At 35.8% G+C, this 7,208-nt stretch overlaps 1 pseudogene; it reads right to left on the bottom strand.

The window, feature by feature from the left end:
• Positions 1–2,257: 2,257 nt before the first annotated feature.
• On the bottom strand, positions 2,258–6,005 carry LOC133873398 (probable LRR receptor-like serine/threonine-protein kinase At3g47570; annotated as a pseudogene).
• Between the last annotated feature and the right edge of the window lie 1,203 nt (positions 6,006–7,208).

Genomic DNA, 7,208 nt, shown 5'->3' with positions numbered 1-7,208 from the left:
GCTAGTGAATAGAATTAGAAAAATATTTGGTTTCCATCTTTTGCCTATCGATCTCTTGTCCATCTTCGTACAAGAGATTGGTAAATTTACCATTGAATATGTGGAACCCTCGTAAAATTATATTGTAATATAAATTTCTTAAAATACTTTTAAAATACAATTATAATTTATGTTCATATGGATTTTTTTTAAAAAAAAAAACATAAACAAATATCGTAAAATGCCTCATTGTCCCGATTATTATTCAAACTACTCCAATTAAAGTCGATTTGGTGAAAACAACTCTAAACATTTGAACAATAAACGGCTCCAAATGGTTGAAGTTGCTTTAGCTCATAAACGACTCCAAATGATTGGAGTCGTTTAAACAGGAAAATTAGATTATTTTCCTTTGTTTCATCATTATGCCAAAGGAGAGAAGAGGAGTCGTACTGGTTGTTGATTCAATATTGCCTAATTCAATACTAAGAATTCCTATATGAGGAAGCCCCAGATGCCATGAAGAGCATAGGATCTGCTTATTCTGCTCTAGCTGCTGGGTTTAGGTTGCTTAATTTGCAGCCGCTATATTTGATTATTTGTATTGGCAGAAACAGGGCAGCCAATATGGTTGTACCAAAACAAAAACACCAATAGATTTAATTTTTTGTATTGGCTGCTTATAGTTTTTGAGTTTAATCAATTTTTTTGCTTTTCTATATTCAGCACATAAATAAAAGTACAAAGAAGCTCATAAATTTGAGATGGGGAAGCAAGACGTATCCAACAAAAGGAACACTCCCCCAGTGGGCTAAATAGGAAATGGGAGAATTAGTTGGATAAGTGGGCATTTTTCCATGTAGAATTTTCCTCTTCCAAGATTTTGTTATTGAAAAAAGTCACTTTTCTATGTAAGCAATCACCATGTATAATTACGACAGTACATTTTCAGCTTCAACTTTGTTTTAGGGGTTGTTGTTGATCTCAAATGGGGGTTCAAATAGGTTCGTCCTTTTCTGTGCCTCTTTTGTTTTTGTAACCGCTTTGTGCGGTCGATTGAGAGAACTAGGTCATTTGTTTGATCAATTTCTTACATTTTGTAATTATATATTTTCGCATTGTTTTGGTTTGTGTTAGGTGTGTTGTTGTAGAGCCCACCCCATTTTTTTCGTTTGTAGAATCATCTACTCTTTCTTCCATTGGGATGAGGAGTGGAAAGGATCCTTCCATCTAATCCTTTCTTTATTCAATTAAAAAAAAAAAAAATCATCATTTAATAATGGAATGGAGAACACGCCTTAGTGATTTTTAATAATTGTTATTTTAATAACTGTCATATGATATTTTTAGAATGGTTTTAAGGGATTGCAAGACTAGTTTTTTAAATTTTTCTTTGGGGACAAGAAAATTTGTTAGGAGAAGGGAATGATGTGATCATAATTATTCAGTATTTATGTTAGAGTCCAATAACGAATAATCTCCAATAAGGAGTTTGATTCCGATTATTCTTAATAGAGTTAGAGTCATCATCTAGAGTTATTAGAGTCCATTGAAAGGACTTCTTCATAAAATGGATAATAAACTGCTAAAATCTTTAGCACACCATCTTTGAGGATATATTGGCTGTTAATGGGTATAGATGACCCTTTTTAAGTTGACAACAGCTAACTATAAAGATAAAAGGAAAACTTAATACATTTTTAGTCAAAAATCCCTTTAAACAACTAAAGGATCACATAAGGAATTGCTATAGCTAGCATCCTAAATGCCAATATAATTGTGCATTCTCCATGAAAGAAATTTACATGTAAAACCATTCTGTTTGATCATTCATGCAACAAGAAAAGCTTAATAGGATTACCCTACAACTCAGTCAAGATGTATTATTCCTCCTTTAAAAATGTTAGTCACTTAAGTAGTAAGGACATTTCTGAAAAGGAGCCACGTACATCATAATTAAAAATAACACCCTTATAAGACATCTAAAGACATGCCAAAAATGACCAGATTATATACTGTGGGCACACCAGTATTCTGGTACGTAGGAGACATTCAGTGCCACAAAATAATGCCACTGAATGTCTCCTACAAGAAACACATCCAACTTATGTTTCCTCTTGGTTAAGGTTCATCACTCACAACAAATCTGAACAAATACAATGAGGTTAGTAGCATTTCAATATCCGTACTCTTTTTGACACCTCTGTTTTAGTCCTATAACTCAAAACAAACATTAGATACTTGATCATTGTCAGAATACACCTTAATAATATACACCCAGAAGCGCAAAACTAATTCATTACATTCATTGTGAATTGACAGAGGACAAAAGCACTAATGGAAAACATAATAGGAGGCAAGAAAACACAGAAGTCTCACCAAGCTATCAGAGAGTACGTCTCATAAATTACATCACCTTATAAAGTCCTACCACTTATTCAATAAGAAATAAAAGTAAGAAAAGAAGAAGATAAAACATAAATGATAACAATAAAGACATCTTCAACTTCAGATGTGAACGACTTCTTAAACTTCAGCTTGACCATGCATTTGGGTGGGCGTTATCTTATTAACCTGTGGTGTAATTGGCAGTTATGTTTGTCCTCGGTGATGTATTCTGGACAACGTCAAAATGCATGCGTCTCTAATTACCCTCAGTTTGTTGACGACATCAGTTGTGGGCAACCGCTCATGAGGTGATGTTGCAGAGCACAACAGTCCAATCTGAAACACTGAGACCAAACAATCCTCCACTTTGCTTCTGGCATTGAAATGACGATCAACTTCTGTGATTATTGCGCCTTCTTCTATGTCATCATTATTTGTTTCATCATCAGCATCTTCTTCACTTTCTTCAAATGGCATTGACGAGTCTACTATATCCATGACACGTTCCGGCAAAGCCATTGCAATGAACATGCTCATGCTCATGCCATCTTTGAACATGTCATCCGTAGGTCTTTTTCCAGTAAACATCTCCAGCAAGAGTATCCCATAGCTGTAAATATCTCCACGTACGGAAACTTGGCCACCCATCCCATACTCTACAATTTAATAATATATGATCACTAAGATACAATAGTTTCCTAAACTTAAACAATTTATCCACTAACACATATTTACTACTATCCAACAATTTTGTATTTTTTTTTATTTTTTATTTTTTACGAAAGAAAAAGTACTTATTTCCCATGGCCCCGAGTATTGAACTTTTCCCTTGAAATATATATATATATATGACTTAAAAATTAATCTTATCAAAATTAAGCTTAATCTCTCATTCATGTTTGATGTGTAAAACTTAATTAAGCCGAGTTATTACAGGTTTAAAACATACCTGGAGGAATGTACCCAACGGAACCTTTCAGCGCAATTGACAAGGACTCTGACAAGGTTTCATTTTTGGAGGGATTATGTGATGCTTCAAAGATGAACTTTGCTAATCCAAAGTCACCGACATGTGCTACCATATCTTCATTAAGGAGGACATTGCTTGGCTTTATATCACAGTGAACAATTGGCGTTTCACAATGAAGATGAAGATATTCCAACGCATAAGCAACATCAATGGCTATGTTTATTCTCTGAATAAAGCTCAATCTCTTACATTGATGTTGCTCATCCTTTAAAGGATGCAGCCATTGGTCTAGGCTTCCATTAGACATGAACTCAAACACTAGACTTTTAAAGTCGTTCCCTTGATGATCAATGCTTGAGCAAGCAGTGATAATCTTAAGAAGATTACGATGGCGTAAACTTTTCAAAGCATTGCATTCATCAATGAAACTCTTGGAAGCTCCTCGTTGTTGAAGGTTTAACACTTTAACTGCAACAATTGCTCCATTGCTAGAAAGAACTCCTTTGTATACAGAACCAAAACTTCCTGAACCGATCAAATTGTCCACAGAGAAATCATTAGTTGATGCTTGGAGTTCTGCATAAGATATACATGCCAATCGCTAATCCTTTAAGGAAGACATGACCAAAGGTCTCTTTCTTCGTTTTTTAACCATATAAAATGTGAGGAAAAAACACAATAGAAGAAGTACCAACATGACAGGAATTACAACTTTAAGTGCAAGGCGTTTCATGGATGAATGTGGACTCTTTCTATAGCATTTGGGTAAAAGTAATTCTGGGACGCCACCACATAGCTTGTTATTTCCAAAGATTGAAATTGCGCTTACGTTCAAAAAAATCCCTTCACTTGGCACTTTCCCCTCGAGATTATTATGAGAAAGATTAAGATACTTAAGTGACAAAAACTTGCTGAGAAATTCAGGAATTTGCCCTGACAAGTTATTGCACGAAAGATCAATTTCTTCTAAACCTCTTAGTGTCTCTAAAGATGGAGGAATTGCTCCTTCAAATGAATTACCCTCCAAATATAAACCTTCCAAACTATTACAACTACCAAGGGAAGTAGGAATTTCTCCAGATAATCTATTGTTAGAGAGATCTAACTGCCCAAGATTTTTTAAGTAACTAACTTCAAATGGCAGTGTACTTGTCAAAGAATTATGAGACATGTCCAAAGCAATCGAAAGGGAAGAAAGACCAATAACCTCTTTTGGTATGCTACCATTGAGATTGTTACTAGAAAGGTTTAGACAAATCAAATTTTGGCAGTTTCCTAGGCTTGGTGGTACATTTCCCTCAAATCTGTTCTCGTCCATATAGAGCCATGTCAATTTCGTTAAGTGACCTAAGAAGGAAGGAATCAGCCCTGAAAATTTGTTATTGTCCAAATATAGTTCCTGTAATTGGTTGAGCTTCCCAAGAGCATTCGGGAGAGGGCCACCCAAATAGTTGCCTTGTAATCCTAGAAGATTCAAGTTAACAAGGTTCCCAATCCCAATGGGGATGCCTCCATGTATCATATTAAAACCCATAGCAAGCCATTTCAGCTGGGAGGAAAGGTTGGCTATGGAGCTGGGCAGTACTCCACCAAATTGATTCCCAACAAGGCCCAAAGCCTCCAAACTAGTACAATTAGCAAAAAAACCTAGAAAATTTAGGTCACCAACTTTTCCATTTCCAAGTCTATTACCTTCAAAATTAAGTACAACCAAGGCACGCAAACTTGCTAGATTTTGAGGCACTGTCCCAGTGAGACCATTAAAACCAAAGTCAAGATGGCTAAGTTTAGAAGCATTAGACAATGACATGGGAATAGGTCCTGTGAAACTATTTAAACCGCCGAAAAAATTTTCAAGCCGAGGAAGAGTAAGGCCAACATCTGGTGGAAGCCTTCCATGCAGCTGGTTTCGAGTAACAGAGAAAGTGAATATGGAAGATATATTATAAATCAGAGGAGGGATAGTACCAGACAGATTATTCCCACCGAGTACGAAAACTCCCAAGCTTGATAGACGGCCAAGCTCGCTAGGTATGCTCCCTTGTAGATCGTTCCAGATAAGGGAAAGAAAATACAAAGAAGAAATGTTTCCTATCCACGCTGGGATACTTCCTGTAAGGTTGTTCTCACCAAGATTCAGGTAAACCAACTTTGACAATGAACTGAACTGCTCTGGAATCTGCCCAACAAGTTTGTTGTAACCAACATGAAGCACTCTAAGTTGTGTACAATGACTTAGATTAGTTGGAAGGTTCCCACCAAAGGAATTAAAACTCAAGTTGAGATGCTGCAAACGCCGTAGTCTTCCCATTTCTTGAGGAATTTCACCATAGATGCTGTTATTTCCCAAGTTGATTCCAGTAAGGTAAGTAAGATTTCCCATGGAAGGTGTTATATAGCCAGCCAATCTTTGAGCTTCCAGGTTCAGAACCACGACTCTTTTATTGGAGGGGCTGCATGTAACACCAAACCAGTTGCAGAAATGGGTGGAGTCATTCCATGAGCTCATGATTTGAAGTGGGTCTTCACTAATCCGTTTCTTGAAGTCAAGCAACCCCAGGCGATCAGTCTCATCTGCGAAAGAGAGAATTCGTGCAGATTTCAAAAGAAGTATTCCGTGAAAGAATATTAACAAAATCCAGTTGAAATGCAAGCAAGAGTGTTTCATCGTGTTGGAACTTGGAAATATATATAATCTGATACGGGAGTTTGCTTGATATGAAAATATTAAAAGGTTCGAATGAGAGTTAAAAGGAAATAAATTTTTCCGATTTGGAGAGAAGAAGGGGCTACTGTGAAAGCAAAATGTGAAAAATGTGAAAAGAGGAAAACAAAACAGAAAAGTTTTCTCCATCGCTTTGGACAGATAAATGCACACATTCGTCTTCTGTTGACTGAGGGGTCAAGTTATACGAACGGCCCCACAATAATTTGAAAATTCTTTGTAGATTTTCAATGGCTATCAAAATGAGACAACTGCCGTAGGCCCACTGGACTGGGACCTTATAGGGAAATGATTGGCTCACGACCCCATCACAATTCTCACTCACAATGGTGTATGGGCTACATATCATTGTGAGTGGGATAGTGAGGGAATTGTATAAAGAGATTGTGATTTTATCATTTTCCAACCTTCCATTCTCACAATTCATTACCAATCTTGTAATTGGAGTAGACATATATTTTCCATCTAGATGAAAAATGGTGGATAATAATTAAATTTAACTATTATAGACTATCTATTTATTTATTCTGTTGAATATGCTATTATGAATATATAAAGCAAAATGTCTTAGGATGGTCTTATATTCTATTATTGTTTTTCCAACGTTTGCTTGATCAGGGACGGTGGGAGGGGGGCTGGCAGGGCCTTGGCTCTCCAATTTCCAAAAAAACAAAAATTATAAGTTGAGAAAAGAAAATTATTTAAAAAATTAAAAAATATAAGATAAAAAATAAAAATTTAGTTCACTAGCTAATCTTTACTAAAATTTTTATTTGACCATTATTTCCTGCCAATAAAAACTTCTAGCTCGAACCCTCTGTGTGCTTGATGACTCAGAACCACAATCGAGTAACTAGTCTCATTTTTCAGTTGTGGAGCTTCTATTCGTGCTTGACTAGCTATGTGGTGGAAAAATTCAATATAAGTTCATCATGAAAATTTAATTTTCTATAATTGATGGCTGGACTTTGGGAAAGTTATGATCAATAAAGAGAATGTTGTGCTGTCAGCCAATTGCTCTAACTTTCTAACATCGAGCTCTTGGCCAGAAATTATTCCGATATAGTGATTAAAAAAAACAAAAGAGCCTAATTAACAAAATCTTAAACCATCGGCTTTTATTATCTTAACCCTTGCTAACACGAG

This window comes from Alnus glutinosa, chromosome 7 (genome assembly GCF_958979055.1).
Source record: "Alnus glutinosa chromosome 7, dhAlnGlut1.1, whole genome shotgun sequence".
Taxonomy (NCBI): Eukaryota; Viridiplantae; Streptophyta; class Magnoliopsida; order Fagales; family Betulaceae; genus Alnus; species Alnus glutinosa.
This window is presented reverse-complemented; position numbering and strand designations above follow the sequence as displayed.